The sequence below is a fragment of the Triturus cristatus genome, chromosome 9 (genome assembly GCF_964204655.1).
Source record: "Triturus cristatus chromosome 9, aTriCri1.1, whole genome shotgun sequence".
Taxonomy (NCBI): domain Eukaryota; kingdom Metazoa; phylum Chordata; class Amphibia; order Caudata; family Salamandridae; genus Triturus; species Triturus cristatus.
The window spans coordinates 644,775,611-644,803,031 of record NC_140592.1 but is presented as its reverse complement, the minus strand read 5'-3'; the positions used below and the strand labels follow the sequence as shown (position 1 = coordinate 644,803,031).

Below are 27,421 nucleotides of genomic sequence, written 5' to 3'. Positions count from 1 at the left end.
ACTCTCATATTTTTCCCAATCTTGCAAGCTTTTGTCAATGCCACCAATTCAGCCACTTGAGCAGATTTTACTCCCTTCAAAGATGAAGCCTCCATAACTTCTGAGACTTTACACACCGCATATGCTGCACTCAGCACACCTTCTGTTCTCAGACATGATCCATCCACAAACAACACATGATCACTCTCAGGCAGTGGCAGATCTCTTATGTCTGGTCTCGGTTTTGTACAGTAATCAAGCACATCCAAACAATCATGATCAACATCGTCTCTCACACTCACATTTTCTGCATCTGGCAACAGTGTCGCTGGATTCACATTCACACATCTCTCAAGAGTCACATTTGATGCTCCCAGAATGATTTTCTCATATTTAGTCAGCCGACTATGTGACATATATTGAGTTCTGCTTCTTGTCAAAAGAATTGCCACATCATGAGGTACGAATACCCTTACAGGATATCCCATTATTATACCCTCACTCTGTTCCAAGCTTCTGCATGTAGCAGCTACTGCTTTCAGGCAACCTGGCAAACCCACAGCTACTGGGTCAAGTGTGGATGAGAAGTACGCAACTGGTCTCCTCAGACGTCCATGTTTCTGGATTAACACTGAAAGTGCACATCCATTCCTCTCACTACAGTACAATTCAAACTCCTTCTCATAGTCTGGCATTCCCAGAGCAGGAGCTTCACATAATCTGCTCTTTAATTCTTCGAATGCTGCCATTTGTTCTGCATTCAGTTCCAATGGATCTCTCACTTCACTTTTGGTCAATTTAATCAGTGGCTTTGCTATCAGGGAAAAGTTACTTATCCACTGACGACAATAACCCACCATTCTCAGAAACATTCTCACCTCTCTCTGGGTCATTGGGGCTCTCATTCCTCTGATAATCCTGATCCTGTCATTGGTCACTTTTCTCAGACCCTTCTCAATATTGTGTCCAAGATAATGTACTTCTTTCTTGCAAAACTGCAACTTGGCTGGAGATACCTTTAATCCTCCATCAGCCAGATGATTCAGTAAAGCTATGGTATCTACTTCACAGGCTTCACGTGTCTTCGATGCCACAAGTAGGTCATCGATATACTGCACCAGTACTGAGCTTTCAGGCATGATTAAACTCTCCAAAGACCTTTTCAGCAATTGATTAAAAATTGAAGGACTCTCGGTATACCCCTGTGGGATACGGCACCATGCCAAAATACGCAAAACTGCTGCAGATCAGAGCTTATAAATTCTCCCTACTTCCATGGTCAGAGTAATTCCACAGTCATACGCACATACACTCATTATACGCTAGGGCCCATCACACCAACATTCATTCTATTACTCTATCCACACTGAATATACGAGAGAACTCCTAAATCAATCTGCATCTAATCTGAGGTCAATGTAACCTAATTGATTTGTCTCGAGTCATGATTTAAACAATAAGAACACATTTGAAATCTCAATAAGAATGACAAAGAAATAACCACCCGACACTGTAATTCAAACAAGAAATTACTTTATCTAAATTAGTTCAAATGGAAAGTTATCCAATTGTGAAATCATTATTCTCATAATTACCTATTCTAGCTAAATGTCGTATTCAAATCAGGACAGGTCTCTCAGAAAAGTCCCCGAGTCGCCGTCCTCTCAATCAGCATCGATCCTCTCGAGCATAAGTTCAGGAATGAATGAACGAAGCTTGACATGGCCCTCTCTAGTCTAGTTGTATTTATACCAAAACTTACACATTAAAAGTTACAACAAGCTCTAAACGTCCGTTGTGCAGAGCGAGCAGGAAAGGATGTTGGCTCGCAACATTTAGAAAAAAAAAACCTCCGCTCTCGAATATCTCAAAAATAAAAACACGGAAAAGGAAGCACAAACTAAATCTGCAACATTCATAGATGCTCTTCTCCGGAATTGTAGTGAAGCCACCGCAAGCTTATCAAAGTGTTCATTGTGACAATTGTTCCTTCCCAAGGCTATCTGGCGATGAGCCTGGAGCTGCTGTCCTTTCATAACTTTTAGCTTCAGACAGAGGCCGAGGTCGTGTTTTCAACCATATTCAACGAGGCCTCTTTCATATTCCATCTACTCAAATGCAGGCTGTAGATGTCGGCCATTTTTCAATAGGCCAAAATGGACAATCTTATTTAAAAGAAACACAAAACAACGTTACTACATTGTATTGATTATACAGTGTTAATTCCCACTAATACCCTTATGTGTATGTAATTATCTAGCCATTTGCGACATAAAGAAGCATTAAAGCATATTATTTTAAAGCGCAAACACATAACATGTAGCACTTTAGCCACACATATTTAATTTGCTCACCAACTTAGTTCACGTATTAATTAAGCCACACAAATGCATTCCCACATGTAATTCTTTCATTAGTAAGGTTGATTAGTTAAGACACTCGAAAAAACTTAATATCTAGTAATTAATTATTAGTAATTTTAATTACGACACATAAACATATAAGCTGATGTTCGGGTTTAAATAGAAAACCCTGCTCCAGCAGTGGCACACACGTGTTGCTAATCCATGTCCACAGGTGCACACAGACTTTTCCTTAAGACATGGCAGTTTCTTTCAAACTCTTCCTATTGTACCAGCCAGTAATGAAGATACAGTTTGCTATTAAAACACCAAAGGGCTGCTTTTAGTAAAGTAAACAAAAACAGGTATGACATTGAAATACATGCCTTTACACATTAATTTACCTTTAATGGGTATCATAAAAAATAAAAGAATGAAAGCCTTGACATTTACATACCACCCCTGCTCCAGAAGCAAAAAACGAACAGACTAAGAGCGACTGTTATAACCTTGCTCGTTTGCGAATACCTGGAAATCTTCAGAGTGAAAAATTAACTGAAGGATTGCTATATGACCAAATGAGAGGGGTATGAGGGACATTTTCAGGGCATTTTCAGTCTGAAGTGGATACGAGGGGCTCAGTATCTTTCAAGAGTCCTTAGTAAGTGTTACTAGTTCACAATCCAACAGGGTCGCAGCTAAGGCTGATGGGTGCCTGACCCTAACATGGCCGCCAGTTGTGACTTTTTTCCCCCCAGCTGAAATCTTCCTTACATAATCCTACCAGGACTGTACCTGACCGCAAGATGGCGTCTGGAATTCATTCGGACCATGGTTTCTCCCCCCCACCACCCCCACACAAATGTGACAATCTCTGAGTACTCCTGATCTCCATCCTAACAGCGGAGTCCGAACACTATGTCTGACGCCCGGTGAAGCTGCTCTGTTCAGCTATTGAGGAGATCGACCTTGGTTCATCCCCTGACTGTCACCTATCCAGCCGGACTTTGGGCACATTTGTTTCTCCCTGTCTCGCCCACCCCCCTTTATCATATTTCTGTAACTTTGCTTTTTCCTTGTCTCCTATCTATCTATCTGTTCCCATTTAGCACTCTTTCTTTCTTTGTCTTTCTTCCTTTGCTCCTATCCCCTCTCACCTGAATCTTTCCCCTTGCCCGCTACACCACCTAGCCCCCTGTCCTTTTGTGCCCTTTGACCAAGCACTCCTTCTCCCCTTGTTGGGGACAGATCCAATATTTATACTCTGGAGTCTCAGCGAACCCGCTGAGAGAGTCCACAGCGCCTAGGGAGCCACTCACAGTTGAGGTATGGTATGGCATCCCTTGCCAAAGCACTCCCTCTCCCCTTTTTGGGGAAGGATCCAGTATGTAGGCCTTGGAGTCTCAGAGACCCCTCTGAGAGAGTCCACTGCGTATAGGGAGCCTCTCGCAACATAGATGGGGAAATGATACCACTTCCCCTGGGATCACAGCTTACTGGACTTTGGACGCAGCTTTGACTCGTCTACCGGTTTGTGTCCCCGTCACCCTCCCCTCCTCTTTCCATGCTGTGTCTCTCACCCACCCCTCCTCTTTCCCTCCTCCATTCTCTGTCTACTTCTACTTCTCCTGCTCCTACCCCCCTCCCCTGAATCTCTCCCCTTGCCTACTTTTTCCCTTACGTATATGTCCTTCTGGTTTGTCGCAACCTTACTTGTCACTATGTTGCCAGGCTCCAATAACTGTGTAAGCTTTGTAACGATGTAACCTGCAATTATGGTCTGATACTCATGTAAAACGCTCTGATACCTGCGGGTCTAGCCAGCGCTATATAAAACCTTTAAAATAAAATAAATAAAATAATAAACTGACAAGTATCATTAGCAAGGACCAGGCAGGCTACCTACTTTCTAAAATAATCTGGCCACCTAATCCCAAAGAGCATTCTACATGGCCACAACAAGTGTCAGAGTTTACTTTTATAGAGAGATCAGATTAGATTATAAGGATCAGTTGACCTCACTAGGAACATTGTAAGGATGTTTGGTGCTCCTACGAAACACAAAGTTTAGTTGCTAGAGTGCTCCTAACCTATTGCAATTTGGTGCCACTTAGTAGAGGTACCCTTGCTGAGTCTTATGCATGCACTAGACCTGCACCCGAGATCTTAAATTGACAGTAATTCAAATAGTATTCCCTTGCATTATATAGTGTTGGCCAACTAACTACCATTATGCTAGGAACTTTGTTCTACTTTTATAATATGTTGCATCAGAAACCCAAACAAGCCCTTTAGACCCCAGGGACTGTTAGCCTACACTTAGACTTTCCCATGTGGCCTTTAGACTTATCCAGTTGTCCCTCTAACTGCCTTGAGACAACACCATCCGCTATCTAAGCAACTCAAATATGCCCTTAGAGACCCAGGGGTGACCCACGTCACCATTAGCATGCCGCTAGAATCAATAAAAGTGCTCTCAGAGACGCACAGATTGACATTACCTTCCCAATAGGCAGTCAGAATCTGCTGATATGCTCTGAGATGCCTCTGACATTCCTGCAAGGTAACCTAAAATTGCTCACTTGCCCCCTATTTGTCACGACACCCCCATGTAGCTCTTAAAGATCTCAGTGTGTCCCCAGATACTTCCAATGGGTCCTCAAATGCCCTTGTTCAATCTGAACCTCAGAGACCACCTCCAGACTCAACCAGTTGCCCTTCAGAGAGTTTTATACAACATTCAGAAACTCATTAAGCCATTGGAAGACAGTTCAGATGGGCTGCATACATTTTCACAGATTAAGTACTAAACTGGCCAAAAATGTCCTGCTCCTCGATAACTGTGGTGACAAGTTGCCCACCAAGCCCACTGCTGCTAGTTCCCTGTACATGTCTATCATAGAGTCCAACAAGCTGTGAAACCCTAGATTATATTTTTAGATCTGCCAGTAAACATTGGCAAATGGTTCAAACCTATCTGGGTAAAACAATATTTTTGGATTAGCACTATACTGCAGTGGCTTACTGATAGGAGATGAGAAGCCTTTAAATCACATTGAGGCTCAATATTACCCTTATGGATGCTGTGAATAGTTTTTCAAAGGGGCATGCACAGGTTTTTCCCTTTGGCTCAAAACTTCACGAAAAATATAATTGGTCAATATTATTGTTTTTAAAATATTGTGGTGTCCAGAATATCATTGGACATATTATCACATGTAATAATATAGTCTTTGCGACTTAGTAAAAAATGTCAATGTTAATATAAATTTTCTTTAATATTGTTATAAGTAATGTTAGCTGTTTGCTTCATTTTGTCAGTTGTATTGATATAATGTTATATTTAATGTATTTAGTATTATATATAATTTCTAAGTTAAATTAAATATTTATTAAATTATTTAGAATTGATTTGATTAATCCTCTTTGTATTTATTGTTTTAGAATATGTATGTATGTAATTTGCATGATATGTAAGTTTTTAAAAAAATATTTTATGATTTATTTTATTTTTACCGGTTGTTAAGTTTTAGGGGAATAGTGTGGTAGGCATATCTATACAGAGCCACTGGAATTAGCAGCAAGGGAGGATCAAATTATGCATAAAAAAGTGTGAGAGACACTCCATGAAATGTAGATTGCTCAAAAATAGTCCAAATAATGTTTTAGGGGAGTTGATGTTCCACACCTGTATAATAAGGTGTGCAACAGTAATCAAAAACTGAGATGACAGGTCGTAGTTAAGATGATATTCTTTATTTCTTTGTTGAAATGTAATGAAGAACACAAACTATATGTTTTGCCCCTAAAACAACAGGACATCTTCAAGGCAATTATTCTGAGCAGGTCTTGTTCACAGTTTCATAAACAATACAGCATTCAGTATTCTTCAAACTACTTATCACCGTTCAAAATATGTAATTTTTCATCAATCCTTAAAGTACATAGAGTAATATCACTTGAGCAGTCCCCTGTAGCAATAACGCAGAGTAGTGTTAGGGCATCATGGTGGCCTGTCAAATTACTCAAACTATGCGGATGGATTGACCAAGTTATACAGCAAAGAAAGGCAAATTATGAAGCGTAATGCGACCCATTATGTGAGAGCATTGCTTCATTACTTTGCAATTTTTACATATGGCAACATTACCTATTTAAATATTTCACCTCTTTTGTACGACTTTATCAAACTGATACAGCAATAAAGAACACGAAGATGACAAGTCAATTTATATGAAGGGCCTTACACTATGCGGTAATCTGGATCACTAACGTTTTTGTAGGTTTTGATCCGACTGAGCTAGAAACTAATTTTCTTTTTGTTAAAAACTGCAGATTATGTAGCAGATAATTGGTTCAGTGGCAAATCCATAATTATGTGGAAGACACAGAGGCCGCAGAATCACATATTTCCAGTGGCCCTGTATATGTGTACCAATGGATATGGATTCATGTTGTGTAAGGTAACAATGTGCAGTCATGCTGAGCCTCTTCCCTGGATAAGACGTTGATTACACAATGAGTCATAAGAAATAATGGTACAAGAAAAGACCTACAGCTTTGAAGTCTTTGTTTTACGTCAGCTACTTAATGAGTTAAATTATTTGTATGCTTGTCTATTGCTTTGGAATTATGCCTCAAGACGCATGTTTGAAAAACATGACACAATGCAAGTAGATCTGATCTCTTCTCAGTGAAGAGGGATGAGCTGGACAGTAGTAATTATAGTAGAGCAGTCGAAAAGAGGGACTTATGTAGTTGCTTGCCTGTATTAAAGATCTGATTGGCAAATATGCAGCAATTTCAAATCTGACCCAGTAGCTCTGTAAGACAATCAGCAGATGGGTTTCAATCCAATACGTCCATTGTGTGGACAACAGGTTCTTCTTTTAACATGGGAGAAAACTAGTAATGGTTTGTATTGGTTGGTGCTTCCACTCCCTCCCTCTCTGAACTACTTTCTGAATAACTGTTCCTTTTAGAGGTTGCAGATAATTTCTAGTCAGCACTAGCTAGAAGGGTGAAGGAATTGTCTCTGGATCAGAGAGGACAGAAGAGCCGCAGAGTGCCTATTGTATCATACTTGAATGATCGCATGTGCTTTTGGTAATTTGTTTTGGCTTGTCATTACCTGCAAGGAATTCACTTAAGATAAATCAACATTTTGCAGTGCTGAATAAGTGAATATTTTCGGGCCTAAATTCTAATATGTCAATGGGTCATCCTTACTTATGTAATTGTCCTGGGCACCCACAATTACCATTCGATAGACTACTGTTAAATGCCGAGTTCAAAGGATGCTACAAATATAAACCTTTGCAATCTTTAGTCCAGAGGATTCAACCACTCGACTCACGTGCTTAAGCTGCAGCTGGGCAGTCCTCTTGGCACACGCCCCGAACTCTAATTATGATGAAGTAGTTACGAATGAAACAGTGGTTATAGTCTGATCACTTGGCCTTCTAATGCTTGACTAAAATGTTCTGGCCATAGAGACACTCATTAGCACAATGGGATGAGAAATTTGGTCAAGCAAGTGATGCTCCATATTAATTGCAGTAGCCAGCAAAGGGTGAGGCAGTCCTACGATGAATCACCAAAGCCATAGGATTTCTCCCTGAAATAGAAATCAAAAGCTGGGAAAGGTTATACAGGCAGGTTTCTCCCAAGGTTGGTATGAAAAACAGACTCATTCTGCTCAGAGCTTTTTGCCACACTGAAAACAGGTTCAGTGAAACTTCTTGGTGAAGATATCTGGCCAATTGAATGATTATGAGAACTGAAAAGGTGGCTAAGTCTGACGGTAAAACCTTGGACCATGGTGGGGTGGCAAATCAATTCCATTAACGAAGAGAACTCAGTGGCTAAGAAATTCATCTCAGTCCTGCTCTGATCTTTTGGCCGCAAAATCATGGCTTCACTGGGAGCTCAACGACTATGTGTCCAAGTTTGAGCAACACTCAACAGCCTCAGCCTTGAAAACTTTGATTTCCATTTCGGAGATCTGATTTAGATTTTGACAAATGAAGTGGCATCCATCAGGAGTGTGGTGTCTTGTTTTAAGGACAATAAGTCCACATTCCCGGTGGCATTCTGTCCATCACATTTGGAAAACACCATTGATCCAGTAGTTGTAACTTTATTTCAGTTTTTTAGAAATGCTCCCAAAGCAGGATTTTGTTTCTGAAATATATAAAAACCAATGGAATAACCCGCACACTTTGGGAGATTTTTCTCATGACATGGGATTCGCTATTGTTTTTCGTTTCTGTCCTATGGTAAAAACTGTGACTGGCATGACATGCTGGGTGTATTCAACCTCCACTCCTTTGCAGTTGACCTGAAATCGAGCCTAGCCCTCAGTCATCCTCAAACTTTTGTTTTTCTTTTTCTAGGACATTTTTGCATTAAAACTTTTACTATACATGGTTTCTCTTATCTAATGATTCATGTATTTGTTTGCTCATAAAATTTCTCTTTTTCTAAATTGCTTTGGAAATGTTATTGTGTTGTTTTCTTGATTTTAAAATTGTTGGTACAGCTTTAACTTACACATTTCCTCATTGCCTGCTGCTTGTGCCATAGCGATTGAGTGGGTAATGGTGACAACCTCAGGGAGTCTGCGCTGCCCTACGGCAAAAGGAAAGGGCAGCGATGCACCGTATCTAATAGATACAGCACATTCCTATCCTTTTCCCTTGCACTGGTGCACAATGGGCTGCCGTGCGCCAATGCAGACACCTTTGCACCATGGTGCAAGGGTGTCTGCATTGCGGGGATGATAATTTTTGTGCGGAAAGGGAAACCATCCTGCACTAAAACAATCAGAAGCGGCTTTTTCCTCTTTCTATGTGTGCTGCAGAAAGAGGAGAAATAAAGATATTAATCCTCGTTGTGATTCACTTACACCTCTCCTGGGGAGGCGTAAGTTTTTGGCGCTGCCTCAGACTTACGATTTCTTGTAAAGCTGGGGCAATGTCAAAAGCCATGGATGTTGCTGGGAACGCCCCCAGCAACACCCATGGAACATCCCTTTCACACAGTTGTTGTGGCCTTATAAATATGCCAGTGGCACATTGCACCCCCGTAACGTCAAAAAAGCGGCGCATGTGAAAATGTATACATTGTAATGTTGCACATCTCCCTCATATTAGGTTCATCATGTATGTATAGCGGCTTATTGCATGGTGTAATCATTATTAGTGTGTGCAGTGTGCGCACTGAACTTTCACATTCTCTGTACTGCAGTGGGCACCGCATAGCGTGGGCATCTCTGGTGTGTATGGAAACACCATACTTTCTAGCATAATCACACCCGTGCAGTGCACACAGACATGAACGAAAACAAAGACAATGTTGTTTGACCTACGAGGCAACTTCAACATACGCCAACAGACCACTCACAAACAATCATATGAACTCGGTGAAATCAGGGTAAGTGTACTGAATTATCTAAGTGTGAGTTTAATATTTTTTTGTTATTTATTACTGAGAAAATAATTTGATGTATTTATGTTGTTGTGCTTTGCAGTGCAAAGTCACTGACAGATGTCACTTTACACTGCCTCGTGATTTGTTTCGAACCGTAACACATAATTAGATTTCAACAACACTTACGTGGTAGTAATGTATAGGGGAATGCACCTCAAAAAAGTCTGTAATCAGATTGGGTAGTCAAATAGTATTTTCAATTTGGTAATTTAAAAAGAACAGAACAACAATTTATTGTGGTGCCACACAGGATAAAAATGCACCTTACTACCTAGATGCCAAACTACACAGATCATGCACCGCATTCACCGTGATGAACAATATTATATACAGACATCCTGGCACTCAGAAGTAACGACTCTTATTCGTATTTGTGTATGACCAAAATCCATTGAGCATTATCAAAATATCACTGGCAACAAAGCAGATTTGGATTCGTACACAATGCGTGAATTTTTTTTCAATTTAGGAAAACATCACAATTTTAAAACAAGACCAAAAAAGGATCAATGTCCAAATAAGCAACAGCCAACGCGGGTTTTGTCACGTCAAGTGACTTCCTCAGGGCTGAGAAGATAATGACATAGTCTCATTTACACTGAACACATATATATATAAACATGTCCCAATTATTTGGGATACGTTTTCCCTATGTCAAAAAAGGGAAGATAGCTAGAACCAGAAAAAGAAGGTGCTGCAGGATAATATAAGAAGAAAAGCAAATTTTTTGTTTTCCAAAGAATACCCTGAAGTGATGGTCACCTCAAAGGATAGGAACATAGTTTAAAGTGCGAGATAGACCCATTGCCACACCGTGCACCAAGTTGATATCAACTAAAAGTTGTGTTCAACAGTGGTCATAATTTCCTGACCGTAGTTGTCAATCAATCAATCAATCAATGAAACTTTATTCGGATCGTTGAGAATCCATAAAAGTACAAAAAGACAATTATAAAATCGTACAATAAAATAAAATACTATTTGCACATGAGAAATAGTCCATCTAAACTTTAAGACATAGTAGACCGTAGTTGTATCACTAACCTCTTTCAAATTTTAAAGGTTTCAATGTCTATTCATATATTTGATTCCCGATAGCTTCTCCAACAGTGGGCGAGAGTTTCCCCAAAAAATCTGTGAGAGAAATATGTATAGACACAATGTCTTATTATCAGAATTCCATAATGTCACTAGTCTGGGCATGAGAATATTTATTTTTTGTTAGTAATTAGAAATACCGGCACTCACTTCCAGGTTTTTATAGACATCGTCCACCTATTTCTTAAATTCAAATTATGGGAGAGCTGCCAGCCCAGGTAGTTCAAGAAGTATATCTCATAAAATGTTCTAGTAGGACAAAACAAGATGGAGGAAAGAGTGTCCATTAGATAGCTCATCCCATCACTCCAATAAATGATGGCATTGTTTTCATTAATCTAATATACCTATGTTGTATCGCAAATTATACGTATTCCCACCGTACGTTCGGCCCAAAAGGTATATGGTATGTTGTATTAGTTCCCGTTGTTAGAATCTTCATTCCATCATGTGAGTACTTATTCATAAGAAGTAAACGATAGTGCTGCAAAGAGATCATCTATCAGATATTCATTTAGGACGGATTATCAATAATCATATCTATTATGGCAATTTCTGTCCTCTTTTTAATTTAAAGCTATACTTACTCCTTGTAATCTCTAGTATCACCATCACAATCATCGAAATCCCGACAGGCTATGATAGGCTCTAAAAGTTTACAAAATTTTGAATTTTTTTTCATTTTTCGTTTGTTGAGAAACATAAAGTTTTAGTTTCTCTAAAATAATGTCCATGATGATTGTGATGGTGATACAAAGTGGCCAACGTTGGATGGGCCGTTTGCAAGATCAGTTCTTGATACATCACTTTATGTTATTCACTGCCTGTGACATTAATTCATGTGACGTCACTGCATGTAATGAGATCGGGGGCCAGAGGTCATGTGTTGCCACTTCCTGTGATGTAATGTGGGTCAGAAGTTGTGCTGCCACTTCATATGATGTCAGCAAATATGCAAATTAATAATTCTAGAATTTTTTTAAAATGAGAGCTCTGCAATATATGACTTGAGATTGTTTTCTTCCATTTGTTTCTGTAATTGAAGATTGTCGATGGAGTGGGAATACAATTGGACTCCCAGTTGAATTATTAACAAATCTATAGTTGAGAAGCAAACGGAATACTTCGATCCGTGATGACATGGGAAGGAAGAGCATGAAGTCAAAAACGTGAGTTATGAAGATTTTATCTAGCATAGTTTTAGAACAAAGGGGGTCACACATTTCACTATTCTGTTGAACTCTGCAAGTAAGTAATGCATAAATGTCCTATGCCAGTTGGTACCTGCCTCAGACTTAACTTTCGCTTCCGTTGGGAAACACTGACCTCACACCTAGACACAATAAATTCAGTAGATCACTGATGTGACTTGCCAACCGTGGGAAGAAAATCAGAAACACTACTTTGTGCAATGGCTACCCTAATTAATCAATGGCAATTCTTCTGTATTCAAAATCTGCACTCACTTGCAATGGCACAGCCTCACTGCAGGGCACGCATTGACACATTGGTGCATGTGAAAGGATGGAGAGCAGAGTGGTCCTGCTGCTGAGAGCACAATGTTGCACAGAAGAGGGCGAGAAGCATTGTGATTGCTGCAAGGCCCCTGCGGAAAGGGCTCTTACACCAGAGAAAGGGGAAATGCAGTCATGGTGTGCTCAAGTGATCATGAGCCTGCTGCAGGGAGGGACATGTTGCACTTGAGGGATGGGGCCACAGGAAGGATGAAACCAGAAAGCATGTGCATATGCCCAGCAAAATGAGTAGGCAGAAGAAGGGTAGGTCGGAACAGCTGCGGCCGGGGCAGGGCGCAGCAGGGGGGAAACCGACAGACAGAATAGGTATTTATTTATTTAATTATACCTATTCTGTTGACTTCTCCAATGCTCAAGCCCTTCCCACAGCGTTTAACTGTGCCTGCCGCCGCTGGGTCTGAAGATAGAGACATGCTGCATGGAGCACTGTTCCACACCAGATTAGGAGGAAAGCACAAGTTACTTACCTTCGGTAACCATATATCGGTAAGAAACATTAGTTAGTTATAGATTCCTTACCTTAGAATTACCACCAGGCGTCAGACTGGATCCGGAATTTTTTTTTTTTGGTAGCAGTACCTCTGCGCGTTGGAAGGTGGCGTCGGTCGGCTCCGGGTCCGTCGTCGGCGTCGTGGTCGGCTACTTAGACGTCGCCCTCGCGCGCTGATGTCACTTCTGTACATGACTTTACGCACCAGAAATGCAGAGCCAATCAAGACACTGACCACTGGTGCACAAAACTAGGGCCCTGAAAGGATGTCCTCAACCCTAGAAATCAGTTCGTAGAATGGGGAGGATGGGTGGGGCGGTAAGGAATCTATAACTAACTAATGTTTCTTACAGATATATCCTTACCGAAGGTAAGTAACTTGTGCATCTGAAAGAAACACGTTAGTTATAGAATCCTAACCAAGATCACACCAGAAAATCCTGGAGAACAGAACGGCCAAAGAAGCAGTCTCTCTAGACTTGGCTGTCCAGGCAGTAATGTTTGGTGAACGTGTGCAGGGATGCTGACGTGGCCGCCTGACAGATGTCAGTCAGAGGAACTCGTCTTCCCACGGCAGTAGTGACTGGTGGTGGAATGTTATGTTATGTTATGTTATGTTATGTTATTGTAGTTTGTAACGCGCACAGCTACTCCTGGGAGTGTCCCGGCGCGAGCTCAGAGGAAAGAGACACAGAGGTAGTTAAAACAGGAAAGTTTTCAGGTGTTTCCTGAACAGCAGTGAATCCTGAGTAGCACGCAAGGATAAAGGCAGCGCATTCCACAGCAAAGCAGCCTTGGAAGAAAGATCTGCCCCCCATGCGATGAAGACGAACGCGTGGAGTCTTCGCAAGGAGCTGGGATGATGATCTCAAAAGCCTGGTTGGTCTGTAGAAAGAGAAACGCTTCCTAAGATAGAGAGGCCCGCCATCATATAGAGCACAATGAGCGAGAATCAAAGCCTTGAATACAACGCGTTTCTTGACTGGCAGCCAATGCAGCAGGTGGAGCGTAGGCGTGATGCAGTTTCTGATGGGCAGATTTACCACCAGCCGGGCAGCTGCATTTTGGATAATCTGTAATCTTTTAAGTAGATAATCAGGAAGGCCAACGTAAAGACCGTTAGCATAATCAAGGCGGGATAGAATCAGAGCCCTGACCACTGTTTCCTTAGCAGATTTTGGAAGTAAAGGCAAGAACTTTCGCAGGGATCTGAGAATACCGAAACAGCAGCCAGTACGTTTTTTAATCTGAGTCTGAAAAGACAGCTGCTCGTCAAACCAGACCCCCAAGTTCTTTGCAGGGAGCCCCGTGCAGGAAGGAGAAGGATAGGCAGAGGGCCAGAGAGAGTCTCTGAAATCTGGAGGAAATTTGCCGTAAAGTAAAATTTCCGTCTTATCCTCATTGCACTTCAGTTGGGCGCCGGATAGCCAGTGAAAAACTGCTGACAAACAGCCTTGTACTCTGGCAGTGGAGATATCAGATTTACCCCATGTGAATAGGAGCTGAGTGTCGTCGGCGTAGGCCACAACTTTAGCCCCACATTCCTCAGCCAGTTGAACTAGAGGTGTGACATAGATGTTAAAAAGCAGGGGACTTAATGAAGATCCCTGAGGCACACCAGTAGTAACAGGCTGAGGGGGGGACGCAAAAGGCGGGAGCCAGACCTGTTGGGACCGTAGAGAGAGAAAGGATTTCAGCCACTTCCAGGCGTGACCAGTAATGCCGATATCGGCCAACCGAGACAGTAGCATCACATGCGGCACGGTGTCGAATGCAGCCGACAGATCTAAAAGGATAAGGGCTGCACTTCCACCTCCATCCAGACACTCGCGAATCGCCTCAGAGACCTCAACCAAAGCAGACTCCGTGCTGTGTGCGGCTCTAAAACCCGATTGAGCCGGATGAAGAAGCCCTGATTTCTCAACAAAAGTGGTGAGCTGCCTGTTGACTACTTTTTCGCAAATTTTTGCCAAGCAGGGAAGAAGCGAAATCGGGCGATAGTTGGCAGGATTATCAGAGTCAAGGGAGGGCTTTTTTAACAACGGGATGATTTTAGCTTGTTTCCATTCCCGTGGAACTTCCGCCTCTGTGAGGGACAAATTGACAAGCGAATTTACCTCGAGATTGACTGTCTCAGCAATGGAGGCCAGCAGCCTGGCCGGGCATGGATCAGACGGGGACCCTGACTTTAAGGATTGCAATAGTTTCAGGGACTCGGAGGGGTCCACAGGGGAAAATGTGGAAAATCCCACCGTTGGAGGGCGACCTCCAGTTAGAGGCACACTATTGCCGGAAAACGTCGCCTGAATGGACCGAATTTTGGCAGCAAAAAAGTCCGAAAGTTTTCCGCACCAGGATGCAGAGACCGGGAGTTTGGAAGCCATGGCTTCCGGGGCCATAAAGCTCTGAACAATTGAAAAGATTTCTTTTGAGTTATTACTAGCTGCCACAATCCGCTGAGTATAGTAAAGGCTCTTCGCCTGGCGGATGGCCTGGTAGTAAGTCTTCTGTGCGTCTCTCATGGGCGCGTAGCCTCACTGGAGGCTCCTTTTTAGCCAGAGAATAACAAGCCTTAATACACAACACAACCCACCGAGAAATGGTGTGTTTATGTACGGCCTGACCCTTCTTTGCACCCACGTAGCCAACAAAAAGTTGATCATCCACCCGGAACTGTTTTGTGCGATCCAGATAGAAGGAGAGCGCATGTTAAGGGTCCAGACGGTGGAGCCTCTCTTCCTCCTTCGGAGGATGTGGAGGCGGAGAGAAGGTGGGCAAAGTAATGGTCTGCCCGATGTGGAATGCTGTGACCACCTTAGGCAGGAAAGATGGACGGGTCCGGAGAACCACCTTGTCCGGATGAACAGACAGGAAAGGAGGCTTTGAAGAAAGAGCCTGGAGCTCATTCACCCTTCTAGCAGAAGTGATGGCTACCAGGAAAGCAGTCTTAAGAGTCAAGAGACATAAGGGACAGTTATGAAGCGGCTCAAAGGGAGTGCACATTAAATAAGTTAGGACAAGATTCAAGTCCCACTGAGGCACCACAAAGGAGATTGAAGGAAAAAGATGTGTTAAGCCTTTTTAGAAATGGTTAACTGCTAGGGACTTGAAAAGAGAAAGCTGATCTAGCAGCTGAAGGAAGGCGGAGATGGCTGAAAGATAGCCCTTGATAGTGTCCAGAGCAGAGCCCTGCTGGGCTAAAGAGAGAAGGAACCAGAGTACTTCACAAAAAGGGGAAGAAAGGGGATCCACAGACTTTGCTGTGCACCATGCCACAAATTTGTTCCACCGGCAGGCATATACCGTCTTAGTGGAGGGACGCCTGGTTGCCAAGATTACATCACAGACTTCAAGACATCAACTGCCGCCACTCAATCTCCACACAAGGAGGTGGAGACTGGATGATTCGGGTGGAGGACCGTCCCCTGCTGCTGCGACAGAAGATCCTCCTGAATAGGCAGTCATATTCAGATGATCGATGGCCATGTTGAGCATCTCGGGATACCAGACTCTTTGTGCCCAATCCGGAGCCACAATAATGACTTTATTCAGGTCATGCTTGATCTTCTTCAGCACTCTTGTCAGAAGTGGTATAGGCGGAAAGGCGTACAACAAACCACAAATCAACTCGCAACAAAAAGCGTCACCGAGCGAGTGCCGCCTTGGAAATTCCAACGCGCAGAATTGCTGCCATTGCGCGTTCTCTTCGGTGGCGAATTGATCTAACCAAGGCTCTCCCCACTGTCGAAAGAGACCTTGCACCACCTCCAAGTGAAGACGCCATTCGTGATCCATCATGCACTTGCGGCTGAGTTCGTCTGCCCTGGCATTCAAAGATCCTGCCAGGTGTTGAACCACCAGGGATATGCCCTGATGTTCCAGCCATGTCCAGCGGCGGAGGGCCTCCTGACATATGGTCCACGACCCCACCCCACCTTGTTTGTTGCAGTACCAGATGGCGGTGGTGTCCGTGAACACCTGCACTACTCTTCCCCGGACTGAGGGAAGGAATGCTTTCAGTGCAAAATGAATCACCCAGAGCTCCAGAAGGTTGTTGTGAAGCCCATACTCCGCCAGAGACCAGAGGCCTCTGATCTCCGCCTCCCCTGGGTAGCCACCCCGTCCCAGAAGAGGTGCATCCGTCACCACAGTGTGGTCTGGTTGGGGAAGGGAAAGGGATCTGCCATCGACCCAATCCTGGTTCATGAGCCACCACTGCAGTTGTTGTGCAATGCCCTCCGAGATCTGAATGAAATCGGACAGATTCCCCTGATGCTGCGCCCACTGGAACCTCAGGTCCCACTGTAGAGCCCGCATATGCCACCTGTCATGATCGATCAGCAGTATGCAGGAGGCCATGAGGCCCAGCAGCCTCAGGGTTATTCTGACTGAAACCCAGGACAGAGGCTGAAAGATCAGAATCATAGCCCGAATATCCTGGACTCGCTGTTCGGGAGGATAGACCCGAAAGCGTGTCATGTCCAGAACCGCTCCGATGAAGAGGATCTTCTGAGGGAATCAGGTGCGACTTCGGCACATTGATGGAGAACCCCAGCCAATGCAGGAGATCGGCCGTAGTCTGGAGGTGGGAAACGACTGCCTGGGGAGAACCTGTCTTCAACAGCCAGTCGCCGAGAGAGGGGAAGACTGAAACTCCTGATCTGCGCAGATGAGCCGCGACCACGGCCATCACTTTCGTGAACACCCGAGGGGCACTGCTAAGGCCAAAGGGGAGCACGTAAAACTGAAAGGGCTATTGGCTTACTGTGAACCGGAGGTAACGCCGGTGGGCGGGCAGGCCGGGGATGTGAAAATAAGCGTCCTGCAAGTCCAATGTTACTATCCAGTCTACCGGGTCGAGACCTGAGCAAGCGTCAACATCTTGAACTTCTCCTTCCGGAGGAAGCGATTGATGTCCCTGAGGTCCAAGATAGGATGCAGGCCCTTGCCCTTCTTGGGGACCAGAAAGTAGTGGGAGTAACAACCACAACCTACTTCTGGGACAGGAACACGTTCGATGGCTCTCTCGGCCAAGAGAGCCATAACTTCCTGCTGGAGAAGGGCCATATAATCCTCCGACATGGGGTGGTATTGCGGTGGCATGGTAGGAGGGGTACCCTTGAAGGGGAAGAAGTAGCCCCTTCAGACTATTTGCAAAACCCACATGTCCGATGTGATGGTGCGCCACTGGGGGAGGTGATGGCGAATCCTGCCGCCCACTGGTGTTTGATAGTCCTGAAAGGTCAGACTAGGAGGGTTTGGAGGCTGCAGCAGAGGGGGGGTTGGTGGACTGGCCCACCCGCTGGCCCCCGGAATCACGCCGGTTGTTTCCACATCCCCAGCGGCGTGAAAGTTGGGTAACTTGCTACGGCCTGTGGCTCTGGGTGGGACGTAGCAGGGCACCCCTTCCGTAGCCACGAAAGGGGCGAAAAGCAGACTGCCCCGGATAAGTGGAGAGGCCCAAGGACTTGACCGTAGTCGTGAGTCCTTGAAGTGGTCTAGGGCATTGTCTACTTTGTCGCCAAAAAGGCGTCGGCCATGAAAAGGCATGTCCATCAAGGTGTTCTGGACATCCCTATAAAAGCCAGTGGACCTCATCCAGGTGTAGCAACAAAGCGCTACCGATGTTGAAATGGTCCTGCCCAGAGAGTCGGCGGTGTCCAGCCCACAACGTATTGTAAACTTTGCTGCATCCCTCCAGGTGAAAAAGCCTGGGAGAGCACTGCCCGGGCCTCCTCCGGAAACTGAGGCAGCAATTGCGCCACCGTATCCCACACTAAGTGCAAATGACGGCCCAAGAGACATGCAGTGTTTACGGACCACAATCCTAAGCTTGCAGAAGGGAAAATGTTCTTACCAAGGTGGTCCAGCTTCTTGGATTCCCTTTCCAGTGGAGCAGTAAGGAAGGCGCTCTTGGAAGTGGAGGCTTGAACCACCAAGCTCTCTTGGGTGGGGTGTTGGGAGAGGAAAATGGGGTCACCTGGAGCCGGGTGGTGGTTTTGGGCAACCATCCTGTCCACGGGAGCCTCCGTGTTGGGCCTTGACCACATGCCCAAAAGGACGGCTGTGAGGGCCTCATTAAATGGCAGCAGGGGCTTTGAAGAGCTCGCAGCTGGTTGAAGCACCTCAGTCAGGAGGTTAGTCCTGACCGCCACTGTATGAAGTTCAAGGTTGAGGGCCTCGGTCACCCTATGCAACATCACTGCGTATGACGCTCCCTCCTCCGTAGCCACGGTAGGAGGAGACAAAATGCCATGGTCAGGGGAGGTGTCCAAACAACTGACATCCCCCAGGTCCTCTCTCCAGTCCTGCTCAGTGTCCAACTGGTCAGTCAAAGGGTCACCTGACCCCTCCCAGTCCTCCTCTTCATCCTCTGGGTGCCATTGTGGTTGAAAAGGGACCCCAGGAGAAACCAGAGGCAGAAAAACACCCGGCCCCGGATCCATTGTCGGACGACGCCGGTCCGGCTGCGTGTCCATGTCGGGATAGAGGCCGGGGTCAACGCCGGCCGGGGGCTTACCGGCATCGGACATAGTAGTGGTGCCATCAGAAGCAGCGTCAGTGGAGGCGAAACGAGGTCAAATGACACCAATCCAGATCCAGGCCTGCATCCAAGGGGGGTCTGTTGCGCCAGAGCCGCTGGCTGCGAAGACCTAGGCCCCCCAACCGGGTCCGTGGGGCCCGAAGGCGCGCCGGCAGGGTCAGTCTGCTCAAAGATGGCATGCATCGCCTCGTAGAACGTACAAAGCTGGGCGAGAGTCGCTCCGGGTCCCGGAAAGGGAGGGAAACTCGGAGTCGACCATTCGGGCTCTGCATGTGGAGCCATGGGAGGGGCACCTCCCGCGTGTGTGCCCGGATCGGCCGACTGACGAGGAGAAGTCGAAGAACGACAATGCTTTTTTGACTTCTTCTTATGCTTTGACTTACCCGACCCTGAGTGCGAAGACTTCGATGATTTCGAATCGGAATGGTGGTGGCTCCAGGACCGGTCCCTCGACCCACCTCTCGACCAGAACCTCGAACGGCGTGGAGCATGACTTGGGGTCGGGGTCATGCTCCAGGCAAAAGAGGCACACGCGGTGCGGATCCGTCACTGACATCAGTCGTTGACAGAAACCGCAGGCCTTGAAGCCGGGCATCCCTCGTGCACCTTTTCGGAGTCGGAGACTCGAAACAAGAAGTCGAGAAAAGTCGAGAAAAAGTTATTCAAAAATTGACTGAGGTACCACACTTGCCGGATCTGCGCTGGCTGGCGTGGAAAAAGAAAGAATTTAAGTCAGCGCGTGAGGGAGGCGTCTAAGTAGCTGGCGCAACGTCATCCCGGGGACCAGGAGGCTGACGACGGATGCGGAGCCGACCGACGCCACCTTCCGACGTGCCGAGGTACTCCTGATGAAAAAAAAAACTTTCCGGATCCAGTCTGATGCCTGGGGGTAATTCTAAGGTAAGGAATCCATAGCTAACGTGTTTCTTTCAGATCAATGGTTTTATTCATGGAGCACATACTATAAACCAGCTGCAGGAAGTACTAAGCATAACTGCCAAGTTTTCAAATTGCTCATGTGCAATATTTCTATGGTTTCAGTGCGCATATGAGTGACATTCGAATTTCAAATATGTGACACTTTGAGTGACACTTTCTCATGTGTAAATCAAAGCGTTGGTGTGAATAATTAGAAATTAAAATGTTTCAGTAAATAGAGCAGTTTTTTGGCAGCTGTATACCTCCTTTACACTCCTTCACATAAAATGTCACATGTGTAATTATTGGTCCACATGCTCTTTATGGAGGCTATGGATTGGATGAGCATGTAGTTGAAACAGCTTTAAGACCCACAGAGAGGCATTGTGAGACACTTTCACTAATGTAAGCCTAAAATCCAGTTTACCAGTCAGGCACAGTCATGCACACCCACTCATAAACCAAAGTTATTCAGATACCTAGAGACAATTCCGTTCACAGTATGCACTATTCAAGAGTCAGATTTTGCAGGGGAAAAAAACTACAGAGACACAACATCTGGAAACAGAATGAACTCTTAGGAAATGCAAGCAGATTGAGCATCAATAACATAGATTACTGTAGGGGAAGGTTTTACTGTCATTCTGTGTGTTCTGTACAGAGTTCAATAAATGGATGAGCATATGGTCTGAACACCTTTATGAGACACCTATATGCAATGTGAGGATCTCTCACTGCCTTAATCCACACTCAAGAGCTTTCAATGATGACCATAATGCACATCCACCAATAATGTGAATTTATGCAGACATTTAGAGGCAACTCTGTTTACTTTTCATGCAATATACAAGAGTCATACAATGAATTGAAATATACTGTAGAAACACACCTGGTAAAAGAATATGTTCATACACAATACAAGATTCAGAAAAACAGCGTTGAAATGGGGCAAAAAATGAGTCGGACACTAAAATAAAAGTGTCACCCACTAGTAAATCATTTAGCAAAAAAGTGACCCAAATTGAAAACAGGGGTAGTTTTGAACTTGGAGGGACATGCAGTTTGGCTGTTTTGCATGGTATGGGACACTGCGTGTATTTGTGCTTGCTGCAGGCAATGTTTGTGGTAATATCAGGGAAATGAACAGTAAAAAATATAGCCTGCCAGTCCATGAAATAGGCCCACAAGCAGGCAAAAACAGTGTACACACTGACCTATCAGACCAGTCCTAGCATTGCCATATTATCGTAACAGCCAGTATGTCCCTGGAGAAAAAGGCATAACAAAGCCTCTGGGGGCCCTGCAAGGTAAGGTGAGGGGCCCCCATGCGTTCTGCTTCTGAGTGTTTTATTTGTTTGTAGCTGGCCAGCCCAAGGGGGCCACCTTTGGGGTGAACGGTGTGGGGTCTGCCCACACTGCAGCGGCTGCAGGGGCCTCCATTAAGCTCCTGCCTGGAGATGAGAACAGAGAGCAGAGCACCTGCTTAGAGTCTGTGAGTGTTTGTGTATCTCTCTGGGGTTATGTTGATTATTGTATCCAAACCTGTGCTGCAGAAACATTGCACATGCATTGGGCCCAGGGGAGGTTTCTATGGCAATCCCACACACCTCTCCTCTGAGTCCAGCTCATGTTGCAAAAAAAAGTAAACAAATGAGCGCTGGCAGCAATCAAGCCTTCTTGGAATCAAAGCTCCTTTAGCATTGCTCAGAGGAGCTTAATATGTGGGACAAATGCGTTTTACTATGGGAACAAGAGCATATTCACTAAAATGCATTAGTATAACCTCTAATTAATGCTTCTTGGCAGAGCTGAGAATGTTATACTGGAGCACAGTAAGATATGTGCAAGGTTGGTCAGACAGCAAAGCAAGTCATCTGCAAGAAGTACCATATCACACTAAAGCTAATAGAGCCAGATTCTGAGAGAGGATGAATTCCAAGACAACAAACTGGAAAGTCAGTAGTTGGATGAGGGGTAGGAACAAACTTTATACCTTACAATTCTCAGTTCTGATTGCAAAACATATGGCTGACCAGTAATTCAGGCTTGTAAACTTCCCAATATGGTAACATATGGTGGAAATATAAACTAAGGGACATATTTAGGAAAGGATAAAACATGATATCTGCCAATTTTGACCTTCTTTGGTATCAGATTAAATACAATACAATACAATCTATGGAATCCATAGAACTGCTGGATCATATTTTTGGAGTTTTGGGCTTTTTTTCTGCGCTACAACCTCCTCAAAAGGAGTTCCATAATTCAGTATATTTATTAATGGATTTTGCTCTGAGAATTTCTCCTAACATCAGCATGTGCTTCGATTGACAACCTTAAATATTCACACCTCATATCAGTGAGTAACCTAGACCGATCTTCCTTTGCATGCCTCCTTCATAACTGTTGATCTGCCAGTGCACATAGAATAGAGCTAGCCGATCTGATTACAAATACTAATATAGACCTCCTGTTACCAATAGAAACCTTGGCTCAATTGTCATCTCCCCAGTAAGAAATACTTACACCTACAGATCACTCAACCAGTTGTCTAAACCAATTTGAGAATGAAGGTGGTGGAGTGGTAATCATCCATAAAGTTTCAATATAGTATAAAAGTCCTTTTCTCCAATGCCTATCTATTGATCTTAAAATAGTTGCCCCAATCCCTACAAAATTCAGTTTAAATATCATCCTGCAGGAAACAAACATAGCTTTGTCGAACAGTTCACTGAACATATCCTGGAGAAACAGACATCCTTGCCCAACCACATTGTTCTTTATTATTTCAACCTTCTCTGAGACTAAAATGGCCCATGAGTACTCCAAGGACAACATCTTCCCCAACAGTAAACTAGCATAACATTTTAAAATGCCCGCACATGAAAAAGACTTGATAACAGACGTCAGAATTTTCAGTAAAGAATCAGTCAAGGCTAATGGCCTGATTCAGAGTTTTGCAGATGGGATAGTGCCATAGTATATAATGCACTTGTAATAAGGTGGACGGATATCTGTCACATTAGTGATGGAGTATCCCAACCACCTAACTTTAAATCAGGCCCTAAGTCTCCAACCCCTGTTTGGTCGAATCGCCTCATAGTCCCTGTTTCCATCACCTCTTCTATATAAATACCACAAGGTCAAAAGTAGAAGCCCAGATATTGAATAAGAGAGTATAAGGACAATACCTCTTTGATAAAATATTCTCAACAATCTGAAATATTGCAACTATGGAAAGAGTTTTCAGAATGACTGACCAACACACAAATACCTGCATGCCGATCATGGACGAGCTTGCTTCCTGTAATCTGAAAATAAAGTAATCTAAGCCGTCAGCTCATTGTTTCACAAAATAATGTTCCCACGACACAATAACTTTCAGAGCAATAGAACCAAGGCTAAACTCCTTGATGGATAACCTCACCATACCATGAATGGAAGGAAAATAGTACAAGAAGCTATTATTTAAAGTCAGCGATTTTTTATCTAGGCAAAATTAGAAAAGATTGTCTTAAAAATGATTTGATTAAATAAGCATCAAATCAAGCTTAGTAGGACTAAATAAAATCAAATCGAAACTTATGGCTTAATTATGAGTTTGGTGGTCTTAGGACCACCGTGTTGTCAGATTTACCGCTGGCTGTCTGATTGCCCTATTACGACACATGCGGTTACATAGATGAAAGACTTCCACAGTCCCACCACCAACAGGAAATCCCAACAACAGCAGTGGCAGGATAGGCCAATACATCTGTCAAAGGGTGGACAACCAGTGTTACCACTGGTCCAATTACGAGGTGCCTTACACCCAATGTGAATGTGGTGTTCCGACCACCACATCTGAGCGGGCCGAAAGGGAGGGATATAAGGCCGAATCTCATCTGTAATAATCTCCATACGCCCTGTGCTGCCATGGAGCAAATTGGACATGTCCTGCCTCTGCTGCTTGATGACATCCAAATGGTGATAATGTCGTGGACGCAACCGATGATAAGCTATACTCTTACATGTTTCCATCGCCTCCTCAGAAAATAAATGTATCACCATGGACCTGGTAAGGGGTTTAGGGTCCCTGGGCCAAACATATTTTATGTTCCCATGTTCGTGATTGATTTCAATGATTGACCCAATTATAGCTCTATGATGCTCTCTTTGGCAAGGGCACTGACACTGCATGGGCACACTCTACACAAATAGACACATGTTTACATCTCATAATCAGTGATAGGGATGTGTGCATTAAATTGTATCACACAACAGCACCTCTTCATCAATATCACACCTATCAATCTCTGTGACGCCCTAATATCAAAGATACATCTGTATGGATTTGTCATGAAAATGTAACAAACCTTTCCTGCTACAACTTTGTATTGGACTCTCACACATTACCCACATTAAAAGGTAATGTTAGCAAATGAGACTACAAATAATTAGTGTGAGAAGCCTTAAAAGAGCACAATGTAAAGACTCTCGGCAGAATAGGTATGCCTCTACTGGGAGAACCCTAAAAGGCTGGGGCCCCTGCCCACAGTCCACTTTGCACATGCCTTAAAACATCTATGTGCACAAGACCCGTGGATTGAAGAATATCAGGGATAATCAATAGTATAACCAAATGCCATGCATGTGTAGGAAATGTGTAAGTGCAAGTCAAAAAAGCAAACACATTACTACCAGCATTTGTCACACATTCAGATAAATTAGGTGTAACGGACACACAGGAAAATGGACACGTCCATAGAAATGTCTACGAAGGTATGACAATTTAACAATCTCCATGTGTGGATAAACAAATTCTAATTTGAAACATCAAACACATATTCAGCCTACATCATAGGGAGAAGTGCAACCTAAATGATGTTGACATTGGCCAGGCCAAGCTGAAATACTTACCATGATTCACTGATAAAATATCACCTCTCGTAATATCGGCATACCGAAATATCAGCACATAAATATCGTCAAAAATATCGTTATGCTATCTTTATAATGTAAATAACAAAAATATTGAATTAAAAATATCACTGAGATTAATATCATTGTATACAAATTTCGTTTTTTTGTAATTACATTTATAAAATTTAGAATATTATTAAACCAATATTTTCAATTTGAATTTTAAAATGTATATACAATGTAATAGTTTAATAATTAAACAGATCGATAGATCGATAGATAGATAGATAGATAGATAGAACCTACTGGCGGTTGCCAGAAGGTAGTTATAGTTATAGGACCTTGTTTCTATTCAAAAAGCGTTTTTTCTTTTGCCAATATCTTTGGCGCCGTTTGACGAATCTTCGTGAAATTTTCAAAACTAATTGTTCACTCAGATCAGCTCCTGTCTTGAAAGTTTCGGGTGATTCATCAAGCGGGGGCCCGAGAAAAAAGGGGGTCCCAAAACGTGTTTTTCCCATGTTAATTTCCATTGGAACTTTAGACACGGCTACAGCCTGAACTACTGAACGGAATTACACCAAATTTAGCAAAAAGGTAGCTCTTGGTCCAGAAAGCAACCTTTTTTTAAAATGGTGTAAATCCGTTCAGTAGTTGCTGAAAATTCCAATAATTAATTATTTTATGTATCTCAGCACCAAGGGAGAGCCGCAAACCCTCCCGAGCACGAGCTTCATTTTGATTGGCTGCCAACACTCCAAACCAGAATGTGTTGGCAGCTATCTTGTGACTTGGCAACCGTGTCACAAGAAAAAGGGAAAAAAAAGTTAAAAATGAAGAAAAGGTGGCAGGGTAGAAACACCCTGACCCCCCAGGCCCAAAAAAGCATTTTTTGTTTTTGAATTTATGGCCGGAGTCACCCTGGGTGCGCAAATCGGGAAGAAATATTTTTTTTAAACGAAGTGCGGTCTCCCGCACTTCGTTTTTTTTTTAAAATCCCCGGATGGGCCAGGTCCCGGGGGCAATATTTAATAATGGTGTGGGGGCCTGTGGGACCCCCGCAGCCACAGGGACCACCATCTCCCAGGGCCGATCCTTAATTCAAATGCGGGGGGTTGCAGCCCCCCCGCAGCCCCAGGGACCGCAACCTCCCCGGGCTTTATTAATAAAAATAAAATAAAAAGCATGGGGGGAGCTCTTGTCCCCATGCAGCCCTGGGGACCACCACCTCCCAGGGCTTAAATCATTAAGTGCAGGGGGCATCGTGGCAACCCTAGAGCCCCAGGGACTTCCACCTACCGGGAGCTTTTAAAAAAATAAATTAAATGCATGTGGGCTCCTGCCCCCCCACGCTGACCCAAGGACCACTACCTCTATGTTTATATTGGGAGGGGGGCCATGGTGCCCCTCTCCTGGAGCCCTTTATGGCCTTGGGGACTGCCACCCCCCAGGGCCTGTTCCTGCAATGTCCCAGGGTGCCCACCCCTGGACATTGCCATTTGTCATTTGCTATGGCAGGGCGTCCATAGCAAACAATGCTTTGCTTCTTGGAATCGAGAGCAGGAAACCTGCTCTCGCTTCCAAGAAGCAAAGCAAAATTGTTTTTGGACAAGGGGAGCTGCATATTAGCAGCTCTCCTTGCCCAAAAGCAATGCTGGCTCCCTCAGGAGGTGGGAAGCCAGCAGGGACTGTGGGGGCATTGGGGCTCCCCGCGCAGTCCCCTACTTGAGGCCCTGCCCCGGGGGATGGGGTCCCCAGGGCCAGAAGTGGCCCGGGGGAGGAACACGGCCCCTCCCTTTTGTAATTTAAATACAAATACATAAAAATAAATAAGTCCGGGCCCCTGGGGATGGGGTCCCCGGGCCAAAAGTGGCCTGGTAGGGTAGCCATGTGGTGCCCCTCCAATTAAAAAAAAAAATCGGGAAAAAGAGGCAAAGTCCCGGGGCCGAATTTCCCTGGTTTTGTACGAGTGAAATGTCCAACTAACTATAACGTCCCTGAAACCTGTTTTTTTTCCAGTGAATTTCAAAGGTTTTTCAAATGCTCATTTCTAACTATATAAGGTCCCTAAAACCCATGGTTTTTTTTGTGAATGTCAAAGGTTTTTCAAATGAAAATTTCT

General features: G+C 44.2%; 1 long non-coding RNA gene across 2 annotated transcripts in view; it reads right to left on the bottom strand.

The window, feature by feature from the left end:
- Nucleotides 1–1,579: 1,579 nt before the first annotated feature.
- LOC146798428 (uncharacterized) overlaps nt 1,580–27,421 on the bottom strand; it is a 51,148-nt gene continuing 25,306 nt past the window's right edge. For both annotated transcript variants that reach the window (XR_014968690.1, XR_014968691.1), the window contains exons 2-4: nt 11,061–11,159; nt 10,857–10,946; nt 1,580–2,144 (exon numbers count right to left, since the gene is read on the bottom strand). This is a non-coding gene — a long non-coding RNA (uncharacterized LOC146798428). The remainder of the gene's footprint in view (nt 2,145–10,856; nt 10,947–11,060; nt 11,160–27,421) is intronic.